Source organism: Danio aesculapii, chromosome 14 (assembly GCF_903798145.1).
Source record: "Danio aesculapii chromosome 14, fDanAes4.1, whole genome shotgun sequence".
In the NCBI taxonomy this organism is placed as follows: Eukaryota; Metazoa; Chordata; class Actinopteri; order Cypriniformes; family Danionidae; genus Danio; species Danio aesculapii.
The window spans coordinates 4,568,348-4,584,581 of record NC_079448.1 but is presented as its reverse complement, the minus strand read 5'-3'; the positions used below and the strand labels follow the sequence as shown (position 1 = coordinate 4,584,581).

General features: G+C 33.2%; 1 protein-coding gene across 2 annotated transcripts in view; it reads left to right on the top strand.

The window, feature by feature from the left end:
• Positions 1 to 217: 217 nt before the first annotated feature.
• pdgfrb (platelet-derived growth factor receptor, beta polypeptide) overlaps positions 218 to 16,234 on the top strand; it is a 99,888-nt gene continuing 83,871 nt past the window's right edge. The window contains exons 1-4 of one of the 2 annotated variants that reach the window (XM_056472970.1): positions 218 to 241; positions 896 to 1,054; positions 3,204 to 3,312; positions 6,537 to 6,803. The gene's annotated coding sequence lies outside the window, so the exon portion shown is untranslated. Of the gene's footprint in view, positions 242 to 895; positions 1,055 to 2,903; positions 3,313 to 6,536; positions 6,804 to 16,234 lie in introns of those variants that run through there. The other variant, XM_056472971.1, reaches the window with a different exon arrangement.

Below are 16,234 nucleotides of genomic sequence, written 5' to 3'. Positions count from 1 at the left end.
TTTTTTTGCGCTAAATTGTAAATAAATAGTTCATTTTGTTAAATCATTGTAACTAGGTGCCATGAATAGTATCAAAATGACTTCTGCATTTAATTCAAATCTAATACCACAATCATATTTTTGCATTTCAACATATTTAGCAGGAAGAAAAAAACTGAACCAAGGAATGTGCAAGAACAAACTGCCTGTGACAACCAAATGTTTCGCAGATGATTCAACAAAGCTACACAGACAGAACCTGGTAAGTTTATTCTCCTAATTATTATTATTATTATTATTTATAATTATTATTATTATTATAAATTATTGCATACATATTTAATGTCAAACTATAAATAAATTATTCATTTTATTAAATTAATCATACTAACTAGGTCCCATGAATAGCAGTAACAAAATGACTCTGCATTTGTTTAATTATTTATTTACTTTTTAAATAAGACTGCGATGTAAATCATATACAACATGCAGTAAACACATTAAAAAAAACAGAATAGAAATGGAAATAACAGCAGATATAATAGCCAGAATAATATTGGTACAATATAAATAATATTTAGCATTCATAGTGTATATATATATATATATATATATATATATATATATATATATATATATAATTTTTTCTGTTTGGTTCTCGAATCTGATTGGCTGATAGAAGTGCAATATTCTGCAATAACAGCACTCATACAGCCTCCTCACCCTTGTGTATTACTTTGCCCACATAGAGTGACAGCAGATCAATAGACTCACTACAATTTGACATATTACAACTGTTGGACAACATAATGTACTTTTGAGTTTTTTTTTTAGGCGAGAATGTGGTTGTTTAGATTGCAACTATCCAGTTCATTTATAAGGATAGTGCCTATTTTAAATATTTATAATTTCGTAGATGCAGCACATCGGCATCCATCAGCCTGTCATACTGAGCAGAGCAAAGATGGTTGACGTTCCGCCACATGATGGCGACAGAGACCGCATAATAAGCCCTTAGAGGGGAAAAACTCAGAGTAAATGTCAAACTACAGCTGATCAAATCATTATAAAACTGGTAAGTGACATTCTAAGTCAATTTCTCTCTTTTGCATGTTGTAGGGCTGTATTTATACCCTAGTCTGGTAGTGTTTCTGGTAGTGTTCGCTTTGCTTTGGCCTTTTCTGATTTAATTATTGTGATCTCCCGATTGCAACACTGGGAAATCTCTGTAGACTGATGACATTTCATGCTGTTCAGCCTTATAATCTTAAAATGTGAACAAAATCAACTGTTTTGTCATCACATTAAATATTAAGCTAGACAATCATTCAAATGATAGCTCTAAAGGGACAGATATATATATATATATATATATATATATATATATATATATATATATATATACAACTGAATTCAGAATTATTCGCCCCCTTTTGAATTTGTTTTTCTTTTTCAAATATTTCCCAAATTATGTTTAACAGAGCAAGGAAATTTTCACAGTATGTCTAACAATATTTTTTCCTCTGGAGAAAGTCTTATTTGTTTTATTTTAGCTAGAATAAAAGCAGTTTAAAATTTTTTATGAACCATTTTATGGTCAAAATTATTAGCGCCTTTAAGCTATTTTTTTGATAGTCTACAGAAGAAACCATCATTATACAATAACTTGCCTAATTACCCTAACCTGCCTAGTTAACCTAATTAACCTAGTTAAGCCTTAAAATGTCACTTTAAGCTGTATAAAAGTGTCTTAAAAATATCTAGTCAAATATTATTTACTGTCATCATGGCAAAGATAAAATAAATCAGTTATTAGAAATGAGTTATAAATACTATTATGTTTAGAAATGTGTTGAAGAATTCTTCTCTCCGTTAAACAGAAATTAGGGAAAAAAATTAACGGGGGCTAATAATTCAGGAGGGCTAATAATTCTAACTTCAACCATATATATATATATATATATATATATATATATATATATATATATATATATATATATATATATATATATATATTATATATATATATATATATATATATATATATATATATATATATATATATATATATATATATATATATATAATATTTGGTGATGACAGCAACCATGATATAAATAATAATAAAGTAAAATAATAAAGATGATAATAATAAATGTATTAAAATTAGTAATAAAGTAGGAAAAAAGTATTTAAAAAAGATTAATTGCATCCAAAATGAAAGTTTGTTTTGACATAATATATGTCATTATATATAAATTATACAAAAGAATTTTGTTACAGAGATATTTCAATTTACATATAGCTTGTATCATATATACATATATTTTATATAGAAATTTAATTAAACAGTTTCTCAAATATATGTATGCATGTGTGTGTTTATATATACATAATGAATATACATAGAACACACACTTAAATTATGTGAAAACATATATTTTTTAATGTGCTTAATCAGGATAATTTTTTTCCCAGCACTAATATTTATTTGATTTCGACATCAAGAGCAGAAAATGCATAAACCAAGGAAAGGAATGTACAATAACAAACTGCTTGTGACAAGCCAGCATTGTAATTCTTTGGCACAGAACTTTTTATTCCTGCACTTTTTAAGTGTGTGTAGCCTGTTGTTGTGGCTCCTGTGTGTGTCTGTTCAAGGCCTCTAATGAGTCTCTGTTGATCTGGACGTTTTGTGTTCACTTGCACAATTACAGGGCGAATGCCAACAACCTCTCTCTCTCTCTCTCTCTCTCTCTCTCTCTCTCTCTCTCTCTCTCTCTCTCTCTCTCTCTCTCTCTCTCTCTCTCTCTTTCCCTGTAATAAAGAGAAAGGTCTTACTCAGCTGTTGGACGTTGTTATGAATTTGCAAGGCACTCTGCTTGCTGCCTGGAAAGAGAGAGCGAGAGAGCAGAAAAGCCAGGATTGAAAACAGACCCTCATACTTTGTGTTTAAGTGTATGCGTGAGCTCTCAGCACCCTGCGCCGCTATTATTGACACACCTTCTCTTCACCCCAGACCGCACTTTATTCCATTGCATTTTCCATTTTTCCCCCGTTTGGCAGCGAACGCCGTCTGCACAGAGAGCTCGTTTAGCGCTGAAAAGAATTTTCTCTCCTCGTTTTTGTTTCTTCTTCTTCTTTTCTCCTCTTCAGCTGCATGGGCACTTTCATTGTGAGGGCTGCCAAAATCCATCTCATTTCCCTGCGGCTTGTGTTTTCAGCGAATACAGAAACAGGCGACTGTTGCTGAGGAGTTCTGGCCGGGATTTCGTGTTGTTTTGTGTTTCTTCAGGTCCACCAAAAAACGTCTGGACGACAGATCTGCACACGGTACTGATACACTGTTGTTTACAGGAAAATGCCAATGCTTGCAGGGTGGTTACTTCTTTCTGCTTCTTCAATGAAACTGATATGCTGTAAAAAAAATTATATGACAACACAAGTTTTAAAATGAGTTACTTTGACTCATTTTATTTAGTTAATCAGCTTTCAATACTTTTCTTTTTACTTGACGTCTGTGTAAAATCAAAATTTGCAATGGTTATTTTGCTAGCACAAATTGTTATTCTTTAGGTGAACTATTAATTAAAGTTAATCCACTGCAAAAAAAGTTAGTTCAGGTAATCTTCAATCGAATTCTGAACATTTGCTTCTGCGTTTGGGGGGCGTTCTTTCACTGATGATGTCAGTTTGATGGTTCAGTCAAAATATTCTTAGCCACACCCCTCTTACTGTTAGTTTGCTTTGAGGGAGTGATGTGCAAAAGAAAGCCCCGCCTCCTACTTAATAATCAGTTTCAGTTTGAAATACATCAACAAACTGAAATAAGTCTGATGATGTCAGTTTGACGGTTAAACACAATATTCATAGCCATGCCCCTTTTGCCGTTAGTTTGCTTTGAGGAAGGAAATGATGCGCAAAAGAAAACCCCGCCCCCTACTCAATATTCAATTTCCGTTTGAATTATATTAACATACTGAAATAAGTCTGATGATGTCAGTTTGACGCTTAAGTCACAATATTCTTAGCCACACCCCTCTTACCATTAGTTTGCTATGAGGGAATGCTGTGCAAAAGAAAGCCCCGCCTTCTACTCAATATTCAGTTTCAGTTTAAAATACACCAACATACTAAAAAAAGTCTGATGATGTCAGTTTGACGCTTAAGCACAATATTCTTAGCCACGCCCCTTTTACCGTTAGTTTGTTATGAGGGAATGATGCGCAAAAGAAAGCCCAGCTCCCTACTTAAAAGTCAGTTTCAGTATTAAATACATTAACATACTGAAATATGTCTGATGATGTCAGTTTGACGCTTAAGCCACAATATTCTTAGCCACGCCCCTTTTATCATTAGTTTGCTATGAGGGAATGATGCGCAAAAGTAAGCCCCGCCCTCTACTCAACAAGCAGTTTCAGTTTAAAATACATCAACAAACTGAAATAAGTCTGACGATGTCAGTTTGATGCTTAAACCACAATATTCTTAGCCACGCCCCTCTTACCGTTAGTTTGCTATGAGGGAATGATGCGCAAAAGAAAGCCCTGCCCCATATTCAATGTTCAGTTTCAGTTTGACGCTTAAGCCACAGCATTCTTAGCCACGCCCCTCTTACAGTTAGTTTGCTATGACGGAATGATGCTCAAAAGAAAGCCCCGCCCCTACTCAATATTCAGTTTCAGTTTGAAACATATCAACATACTGAAATAAGTCTGACGATATCAGTTTGATGCTTAAGCCACAATATTTTTAGCCACGCCCCTTTTACTATTAGTTGCTTTGAGGGAATGATGGGCAAAAGAAAGCCCCGCCCCCTATTCAATGTTCAGTTTCAGTTTGAAGCTGAAGCCACAGTATCCTTAGCCATGCTCCTCTTACAATTAGTTTGCTATGAGGGAATGATGCGCAAAAGAACGCCCCGCCCCCTACTCAATATTCAGCTTCAGTTTGAAACGCCCCTCTTACCGTTAGTTTGTTATGACCCTCTACTTATTATTCAGCTTCAGTTGGAAGTACATCAACATACTGAGATAAAAGTCTCAGCAGCTTCAGTTCATGCAGACTATTATTTTTAGCCAGTTTGATAAGATAAAGATGCTTTGACTCATTACTGATCCTCTACAGCTAGTATACAGCACTAAAATCACTGTGTATATCAGCTCGCATCATTTGATAAGACCTATTTAAAGTGATAGTGCACCCAAAAAATTTATATTTGCTCACCATTTACTCTCACTCAAGTGGATATAAACTTTTATGAATTTCTTTTTTCTGTTAAACACAAAACAAGATATTTTGAAGAATGTAAATTAAAGTTACCGGTTTTAGCTGTCTTCAGAATATCTTCTTTAGTGTTCAACAGAAGAAAGAAACTTAGAAAGGTTTATTACCACTTGAGGGTGTGAAAATAGAGAGTAAATGTTCATTTTTGGGTGAATTAACTAGTGAAACTTTACTCGTTTCAAACCTGCTATAAACACAAATAAGATAGTTTGAAAAATGTTGGAAACCTGTAACCATTGACTTCCACAGTATTTGGTTTTTCTACTATGTAAGTCCATGGTTATCGGTTTTCATCATTCTTCAAAATATTTTCTTTACTATTCAACACAATAAAGAAAATCAAAAAGCCACTTGAGGATGAGTAAAAAGTGAGTACATTTTCATTTTGGTGTGAACTAACTAGTGAAACTTTTTCTGTTTCAAACCACTACTCATTTCAAACCTGCTATAAACACAAAAGAAGATGGTTCTAAAATGTTAGAAACCTGTGACCATTGACATCCACAGTATTTGGTTTTCCTATGAGTTTCTTTCTTCTGCTAAACACAAAAGAAGAGATTTTGAAATATGTTGGAAACCTGCAACCATTGACTTCCACAGTATTTGGTTTTTCTACTATGGAAGTCAATGGTTACCCGTTTTCATCATTCTTCAAAACATCTTCTTTACTATTCAACACAATAAAGAAAATCAAAAAGCCACTTGAGGGAGAGTAAATAGTGAGTAAATTTATATATTTTTTGTTGGTGAACTATGCCTTCAAGGTTTAGTCTGTGTTATACCTTTGCAGGCAGGGAGCCAATCTTCTTTTGTGTTGAACAGAAGAAAGAAAATCACAAAGGTTTATAACCATTTGAGGGTGAGAAAATAGTGAGTAAATGTTAACTTTTGTGAACTAACTAGTAAAACTACTCGTTTCAAACCTTTACTCATTTCAAAACTGCTATAAACACAAAATATAGTTTGAAAAATGTTGGAAACCTGTAACTATTGACTTTCACAGTATTTGGTTTTCCTATGAGTTTCTTTCTTCTGCTAAACACAAAAGAAGATATTTAGAAAAATGTTGGAAACATGTAACCATTGACTTCCATAGTATTTGGTTTTTCCAACTATGGAAGTCAATGGTTACCGGTTTTCATCATTCTTCAAAGTATCTTCTTTAGTGTTACACACACAATACAGAAAATCAAAAGTGGGTGAGTAAATACTAAATGTTGATTGTTTTGGTGAACTATCCTTAAGGTTTAGTCTGTGCTATACCTTTGCAGGCAGAGATGTGGGGTTTACTAGCGAGTGAGTGAACCCTGCTGTGGTCATTTGACTAAATAAACAGATCTGCTGGCCAGCCTCCTCTCCGTCTGGGACCCCGGAGACTGCAGCTTTAGCTCCATCCCTCCCTCTCGCAGCTGTACGAGAGACCACTACTAAACGCCAGAGAGTTGGACACTGTTGCTCACACGTACAGAGACGCAGACGAGGAGAGAAGTTAACAAGAAGAGGCTTTTCCTAGACATGCTTTAGATCCAAACGTCAAGGTAAGAGACGGGACTTAACCTCCTTTTGTTTTTCGATTGAGAGTTTTACTCCACGATGTTTTAGTTTGTTTTCTTAGTGAATGAGTTCCAGGTTTAAACGGTGAAAGCGGAGATGAAAAGCTGTGAGATTTAGAGAAGTTATACATTGAACTTGTCGTAACTCTTTGGGTGTTTATACAGTGTTTAACATGTATGTGTTAGCCCCTCACAGATCTCTCTTTTAAATGTATATTTTCTATTGACCATTTTGAGGGATGTAAACAAAAACAATGGTTCCAACGTATTTCCTGTGTTACATTTTTAATTTTTATAGCTTCCGAGAATCCAAAAAGAGCCACATATTGGTGAATAATGTTATGAGAGCTGTTTTAACATTGTTACGCTTGAATTGCCTCTTGTTGAAGTTATCAAATAGTTCGATAACAAGCAGGAAATGTTCATGGGTCAATGACATGACCACATTGAAATGGTCTATGGGATGCTTTACAGTAATATATGTGTGCGTATACAATAAATGAGTCAGTACCAAAGCTAAATCTGGAACTAATCTAACTAACAATCTTAAGGTCAAATAGCATATCCAAGTTAATATGTTAATGAACAATATTAAATACAATTTTAACACAGGAAAAATAAAGAGGAACATCAACATATATACAATTTAGACATTTTTGTAGTTTGTAATTTTTTTTTGTAATACCTCATTTGACTTTAAATATTATTTCCACATTTCTTATGGACATAAGAGCTCTTTTAAACCTATATGTATACCTATATATAAATAAATATTACTAGATTACCAGTCTGGTCTGTTATATATATATATATACATACATACATACAGTTGAAGTCAGAATTATTAGCAATTATTAGAATTTGTTTTTCTTTTTCAAATATTTCCCTAATGATGTCTAACAGAGCAAGGAAATTTTCACAGTATGTCTGATAATATTTTTTCTTCTGGAGAAAGTCTTATTTGTTTTATTTTAGCTAGAATAAAAGCAGTTTAACATTTTTTTAAAAACCCTTTTAAGGTCAATATTTTAGCCCCTTTAAGCTAATTTTTTTTCTGACTGTCTACAAAATAAACCATCATTATACAACTTGCCTACTTAATTACCCTAACCTGCCTAGTTAATTTAATTAACCTAGTAAAGCCTTTAAATGTCACTTTAAGCTGTATAGAAGTTTCTTGAAAAAAATATTGTCAAATATTATTTACTGTCATCATGACAAAGATAAAATAAATCAGTTATTATAAATGAGTTATTAAAACTATTATGTTTAGAAACATGTTGAAGAAATCTTCACTCCGTTAAACAGAAATTGAGAAAAAAAATAAACAGGGGGGCTAATAATTCTGACTTCAACTGTATATATATAATGTGTGTGTGTATATATATATATATATATATATATATATACACACACACACACACACACACACACACACTATTTTAAATCTATATAACATACTAGACTGGGACTAACTATACTAATACATACACTTTAAATATTTAACTATACACATAATCTAAGACACATTTTACAAGTACTTCATGTAAAACAGAAAATAATATTGTGCAAAAGAGGTATTTTAAGGTTTAAAAAGCAAGTACTGAAACGTGATTTGTAGTAAATTCACAGGTAAACCTTATTGAGTGCTTGTAAGAAAGAGTTTGAGTGGTGGAAATGGAGAAATAAGTGTTTCTACAGGTGGTTTGTCAAACCCACTCACCTGTGCGAGGGACATTCAGAAATGCACAGTGTTTTTATAGTGATTGTAAGAACATTTATCGTCTATATCAGGGGTCGGGAACCTTTTTTCAGCAAAGAGCCATTTCAGAAATTTTTGGCAAATGAATTTTTTTAAAGAGCCATTGGGGATATATATGAAGCATCACTTGTTGAGTAAGTCCATGTATTAAGAAAGGTTAATTTATCAAATTTTTTTCTTTTCGCCATCACCACTCATGAATGTTTGAATTTACGTGAGCAAGGTTACCATAAAAATGTAAGTTGGTGTTGCGTTTCAAGTTAATTCACAGCGCCGCACACGTGCATTGGTTGAAACGTCCTTTTATTCTTATCCTTATTCATTTTGCTGCAAAAATATACAATAAAAAGGTCATTTTAATTGTATTTTCAGTCGGAAACTGATTTTTAGTCACAGTTTAAATTTTTTATTGAAGTGAGACAGCTGGAGAGCCACATACTTTTGGTCAAAGAACCACATGTGGCTCCCGAGCCTTAGGTATCCTACCCCGGGTCTATATGCACTGAGAAATTGATCAAATGTAAACTTTTAATAGGGGTGTATTCATTTTTGCTGTGTACTGTGTATCTCATTTTTTTCAAGAAAGATTTATCTCATCTTTAAAGAATCTGAAGCCTTTTTTGTTCTGCTGTTGTTTGTGAATGCTTGATCTCTGCTGTTTGTTTGTGTGTTAAACGCGTTGGATTTGACTGAGAATGTGCTGAAAGCAAACAGATCTGTGCTGTACAGTCAGTGTTTGAACACCTTTACACACTCTTGTCAGCACTGGAGAGGCTTTACAGATGTGTGTTTTCTTGTAAGGCGTTGTAACGTGCTGTTATGGTGGTTTGTGGTGGTTTGTTTGAGCACTTCTGCTGTCATTGAAACTCTCGTTGGCTTTTCTCTAGTAGTTTTGTTTGTGTGTGTCGTAAAACACAGCATTTAAAGGCTGAGAGAATTCCAGAATCTATATAATCTATTAAATCTATACAACTAACATACCAGACTGGTATTCGAACTATACATATACATTAAATACTTAACTATACACATAATCTAAGACAAACTATACAAGTACTTTATGTAAAACAGAAATAATATTGTGCGAAGAGATTTTTTAAGGTTGAAAAAGTGAGTAGTGCAGCATGATTTGTGGTAAATTCACAGGTAAACCTAATTGAGTGCTTGTAAGAAAGAGTTTGAGTGGTGGAAATGGAGAAAAGAGTGGTTCTGCAGGTGGTTTGTCAAACCCACTCACTAGTGTGAGGCACACTCAGAAATACACAATGTTTAGACATACGGAGTGATTGCAAGAACATTTATTGTCTATTCACTTAGAAATGGATAATATCTCAACTTTTAATAGGGGGTGTATTCATTTTTGCTGTGTACTGTGTATCTCATCCAGATGTTTCGATTTTTTTTTTCAAGAAAGATTTATCTCATCTTTAAAGAATCCGAAGACTTGTTTTGTTCTGCTCTTGTTTGTGAAGGGTCGATCTTTGCTGTTTGTTTGTGTGTTAAACGCGTTGCATTTGACTGAGAATGTGCCTCACAGTCAGTGTTTGAACACCTTTACACACACTCTTCAGCACAGCTGAGACTTTACAGATGTGTGCTTTCTTGTGAGGCATTGTAACGTGCTTTTGTGCTGCAGTGCTGGTGGTTTGTTTGAGCTCTTCGTTTTTAGCATAAGAAAATAAACAATAACATAAACAGAACAAACTAAGAAAGGAAAAAAAAAGTACAAAGGCACAAACAGTCGGACACAACATAATACAATAACATCCAGAAAGCATAAGAGAAAAAATAGAATTAAATATATTTAAAAAAAAATAATAATAATAAATTACAGATAAATGTGTAGGCTCCACAACTCGACATATGACAAACCAATCCCACCTATATTGAGTTACAAGTCAGCATTACTGAAATAAAACGTAATTGGAATCCAGATATTAAAATATATGTTTAGTTTGTTTGCCATCTCGTATCGCATTTCTTCCATGGGCAGCACATAACTCAAGCTCCTAATCCAGGTTTCAAAGACAGGCACGTTTCTCAATATGCATTCTTCAGCGGTCTTGCGTCCTCGTGTTCTCATGTAACGTCATTATCAGCTGCCAAAGTTCAGTTCCAATACTCAAGACCGCAAGAACGGAGGACGCGTGAAACTTCCCGGATGTGTTCTTGATATTGAGGACGCATCGATGCAGACTTGAGCACTGAACTCGCTCTAGAAGTCCCAGAAGTCATTGCGACTGGAGGTGGGAAGCGCAGCATTTTATTTAGATTTATTATTAAAGTTCAGAGATATGACTTATTTACCTAAGAAGTTTCCCTAAATGAAACGGTGAAAGTAAACATCACCATGGACATCTTAATAAAGGAATAAACACATTAAAGGTGTTTGTTTGCTGAAAGTCATATTAAAATCTGTTTTATTTATATTGTGCAACATATATTTATGTTTTTATTCATAGTATTTACTTTGAAAAGGGGAAAACAATAAATCGTTGTATGAATGCTGTGATGTTTAAATCATTTTCCATTAAAAAACACGTGAAGGTCATATGACCATCAGGAAGAACGCAACATAGATGTATACATTAGATGTCGCTTACCCTGTTGTTGTCTATTGGAAGGAATGCGTCAATAGAGCCGCCATTTTAGTACAGGGTAGCGCTCCTTAGAAATGAATGCGGGACCAAGCTACAGTGGAGGACTGTGGCCATCCAAAACCAGAGATATACACGTAGATCTATGATCGTGAGTTTTCCCGGAGGTCAGTATGCAGTTTTTTGCAATGAGAAATTACTTAAATTATAATTTCACATCACTTTTCTACATTGATGAATCAGTGATCGCACAGGCATTCCTGACAAAAAGCTTGTGCTTGTGTGTATGGAAATATACTCTCCACCCTCCATGTTAAATTATCTCGTTGTCATATTTCTTTTGCATTGTTTGCGGATTTTATTCAACAAAACTAGCGTAAGTCTAGTATTTAGTGTGAGTTGGTGCTACTTTGCCTTATGGTGAATGCAGTAAGAGTCTGTATTATCATCAATAACGTTACTTGTTTTGCACAAAAGTTCATAACATACAAAAACGTAAAAAACGAAATCTTACCCATGAAATGTTGTGCCTTTGTGCTTTGTTTTCTTGGTTTGCTCGTTACTACACCCGTAGACAGCACTAAGTCCAGCATCTTCACGTAGTAACACTGTCTTGACTAGTGCGGTTGAATGACATTTGTCCTGGGAGCACTGTACAAATGTGGCGGCGCTATTGACGCATGCTCATGGTCCCTATGCGATATCTAGTGTATATATCTATGAGAACGCAGCATCTGATTTCTCTAAGGACATGTTCTCTGTTCTCGCGGCCTCCCGAGTTCGTTCTTCCGAGGACACCTGGCAAGACCGGCCTCCACAAGAACCCAAGTTTGTTCTCTGCATTCTTGGAATTGAGATAGAGCCAAAGATACTGCCTGTGATATATATTTATCTCCTATTTCTGAGGTGTCTCCAATAATACCCAATTTTGTCTCTGGTGACAGATCAATCCTGTATACTTCAGATATAAAATTAAAAATGTTCTGCCAAAATGAACTAATTTTATGGCATGACCAGAATGAGTGAGTCAGTGTACCTTCAGAGTTTTTACAATTATTGCACAATAAGGATACATTTGGGAAAATCTTATGTAATTACACTTTTGAATGATGAAGTCTGTGGTTCAACTTTAAATTGAAGCAGTCTGTGTCTTGCGTTGATTGAACAATCATAAATTTTGGAAAGATAATCTTCCCATGATTCATCTGATATCTCTGTATAAGCTCCTTCTCCCTTGTTTGAGCTCTTCTGCTGTCATTGAAACTCTCGTTGACTTTTCTCTAGTAGTTGTGTTTGTTTCGTAAAACACAGCATTTAAGGCTGAGAGAATTCCAGAATCTAGTTGTTTATATTCATTAATTTATTATAATTTTTTAAAAACCATTTTAATTTCAATATTATTAGCCCCCTTAAGCAATACACTGTATAAAATGGCTGCGATTTCAATAGTAAAATCTATAAAAATGCTACAGTAAAAATCCGTAACCTGGTTAACGGTATGTTTCCTTAATATATACGGCGAATGACCGTAAATTGACTTACCCAGAATTCCCTGTATGGCACATCACTTTTTATGCTTTTTGTTGACATTATTATGGATCTTTTTTAGTTGTTTCCTCATCAGTGATGTACATTAGAGATTTATTACATCTATTGTTGATAAACAATGTTTAATTCATGAATTTAATTGTATACGTGTTATCATGCTGGTGTTTAGTAGCTGTGTGAATGACACTGAGCACCTTCTCTATACTGTTACACTTTTCTGCCTGTGGGAAAAGTTGTTTGTGATGAGCATTGGTTCATTATGTAACTTCCTCATCACCACCTGCATATGGCTGTGTTAACGTGTCTAACTGTGTAACAAAAGATGTGTAGATGACGGTAATTCAAAATACAGACATATTACCTCTATAAATTAATGAAATACGGTAATTTACCGTAAAATGAGAAATTACTTTTACGGTTTGTATTGTATTTTTAACGGTAAAGTACTGGCAACCACAGCTGACGTTTTTTTACCGTAAATTTTACGGATTTATTTTTTACAGTGTTGTCTTTATGATTGTCTACAGAACAAACCACTGTTATACAATGGCTTGCTATATTAACCGAATTAACCTAGTTAAGCCTTTGAAAGTCACTTTAAGCTAAATACTAGTATCTTTAAAAATATTTAGTCAAATATTCTGAGCTGTCATCATAGCAAAGATTAAAGAAATCACTTATTAGAAATGAGTTAATCAAACTATAATGTTTAGGAACGTGTTGGAAAAAATCGTCTCTCTGTTAAACGGATATTGGGGGAAAATTATTCAGGGGGGCTTATAATTCTGGCTTCAACTGTATATAATCAATGAACAAGTTAATTGAAAAAGCTTACGAAACCAAACGCTGTGTGTTTGGTGATTCCCGTGGGCTCTCGGGGGTCTTAGCCGGACCCTGTTCACGAGCTCCACTCATCCGCTGCTAATGGGGAGCAGATTTTTTTCCCGGGACTGGTATGCGAACCAGATGAGGGGGTCAGGAAACAGCTGGTGACGCAGCGCTCCTCGGTCCGTCCCATCAGCGGCTCTATCACAGATCCAGCACACACACTCACGTCTTACTCACACGCCTGACTAATAACAGAGCGTTCCTGAAGAACAGCACAGAAACTTCTCAACACACACACACAACAATGAAGCACATGAGTAACTGGACTTTTGAGGACGCCGTGCCATGAAGGTTCTGCACCAGAGCGTTACACTGAAAACATGATTCATTGGATTTACTCAATTGTTTTAGGTAAGTGGTTTCAAACTATTTATATGGGCTGAATTCAAACAAACAAGCTACATTTTGTAATGTTCAACTTTATTTGTTCAAATTCAGACCTTATAAATAGTTTGCAACCACTTACCTCAAAATATTTTTGGTAAATTCACTCATTCATTCAATTTCCTTCGACTTAGTACCTTTATTCATCAAGGGTCGCCACAGCGGAATGAACCGCCTACTTATCTAGTATATGTTTTACACAGGATGCCCTTCCGGCTGCAACTGTACTGGGAAACATCCATACACACTTATTCACACACACACACTCATACAGTTTGTCCAATTCAGTTAATCCAGTTCACCTATAGCGCATGTGTTTGGATTGTGGGGGAAACCAGAGCACCCACAGGAAACCCACACCAGCACAGGGAGAACATGCAAACTCCACACAGAAATGCCAACTGACTCGAACCAGCGACCTTCTTGCTGTGAGGCGACAGTGCTAACCACTAAGCTATCGGAAACATTTTTTGCTTCAGTGTAGCAGCATCAGCTGTTGAACATCTGTGTGATCTACAGACCAGACCCAGAGAAATATTTACAAAGTTCTGCGCTTCAGATTAATGTCAGTACCAGCCAACTCTGACTTCTACATATGGCTGAGGGAAAATAAATGCAAAATAGCCATTTTAAACCATTGGTTTGTTCTGGAGACAATCGAAAACACATATTGCTTAAGGAGGCTAATAATATTGACCTTGAATTGGTCTTTAAAAATAATAAAAACTGCTTTTATTCTAGCCAAAATAAACAAAATGACACTTTCTCCAGAAGAAAAAATATTATAGGAAATACTGTGGAAAATTCCTTGCTCTGCTAAACAACATTTTTGTAAATATTTGGTAAATGTTTGGAAACATCATTTAGACTTCATCTATAAGGGAGAATACTTAATTATATTATTATTGCACAGATTTTCTTTGTGGTAGATGATTTTTGATGATAAGTACAGGATTTGTAAATTTTTATCAACATCTTAAATATAACCAGTCAAAAGTCTCAAATTTAAAACACAATCATGCAGTGCAAAAAACAATTAATCATCCGTCCTTTGAACTTTTATTCATTCGTTTAATAAGTTAAACACTTATTGATATAATATAATATAATATAATATAATATAATATAATATAATATAAATTTAATATAATATAATATAATATAATATAATATAATATAATATAATATAATATAATATAATATAATATAATATAATATAATATAAATTTAATATAATATAGTATAATATAATATAATATAATATAATATAATTTAATATAATATAATCTAACATAATATAATATAATATAATATATTATAATATAATATAATTTAATATAATATAATAAAATTTAATTTAATATAATATAATATAATATATTATAATATAATATAATTTAATATAATATAATATAATATAATATAATATAATATAATATAATATAATTTAATATAATATAATATAATAGAATAGAATAGAATAGAATATAATAGAATTTAATATAATATAATATAATTTAATATAATGTAATTTAATATGACATAATATAATTTAATTTAATTTAATATAATATAATATAATATAATATAACATAATATAATATAATATAATATAATATAATATAATATAATATAATATAATAGAATAGAATAGAATAGAATAGAATAGAATAGAATATAATAGAATTTAATATAATATAATTTAATATAATGTAATTTAATATGACATAATATAATTTAATTTAATTTAATATAATATAATATAATATAATATAACATAATATAATATAATATAATATAATATAATATAATATAATATAACATAATATAATATAATATAATATAATATAATATAATATAATATAATATAATATAATATAATATAACATAATATAATATAATAATATAACATAATATAATAATATAATATAAAAGTTTATTTAAAATGAAAATACAAGAGATTTGGGTGTCACAGTGGCGAAGTGGGTGCACGATTACCTCACAGTAAGAAGGTCACTGGTTCGAGCCCAGGCTGGGTCAGTTGGCATTTCTGTGTGGAGTTTGCATGTTCTCCCCGTGTTTCCGTGGGTTTCCTCCCGGTGCTCCGGTTTCTCCCACAACTCCAAAGACATGCGGTATAGGTAAATTGGGGAGGCTAAATTGGCCATAGTGTATGAGAGTGTATGAATGTGAGAGTGTATGGGTGTTTCCCAGTCATGGGTTGCAGCTGGAAGGGC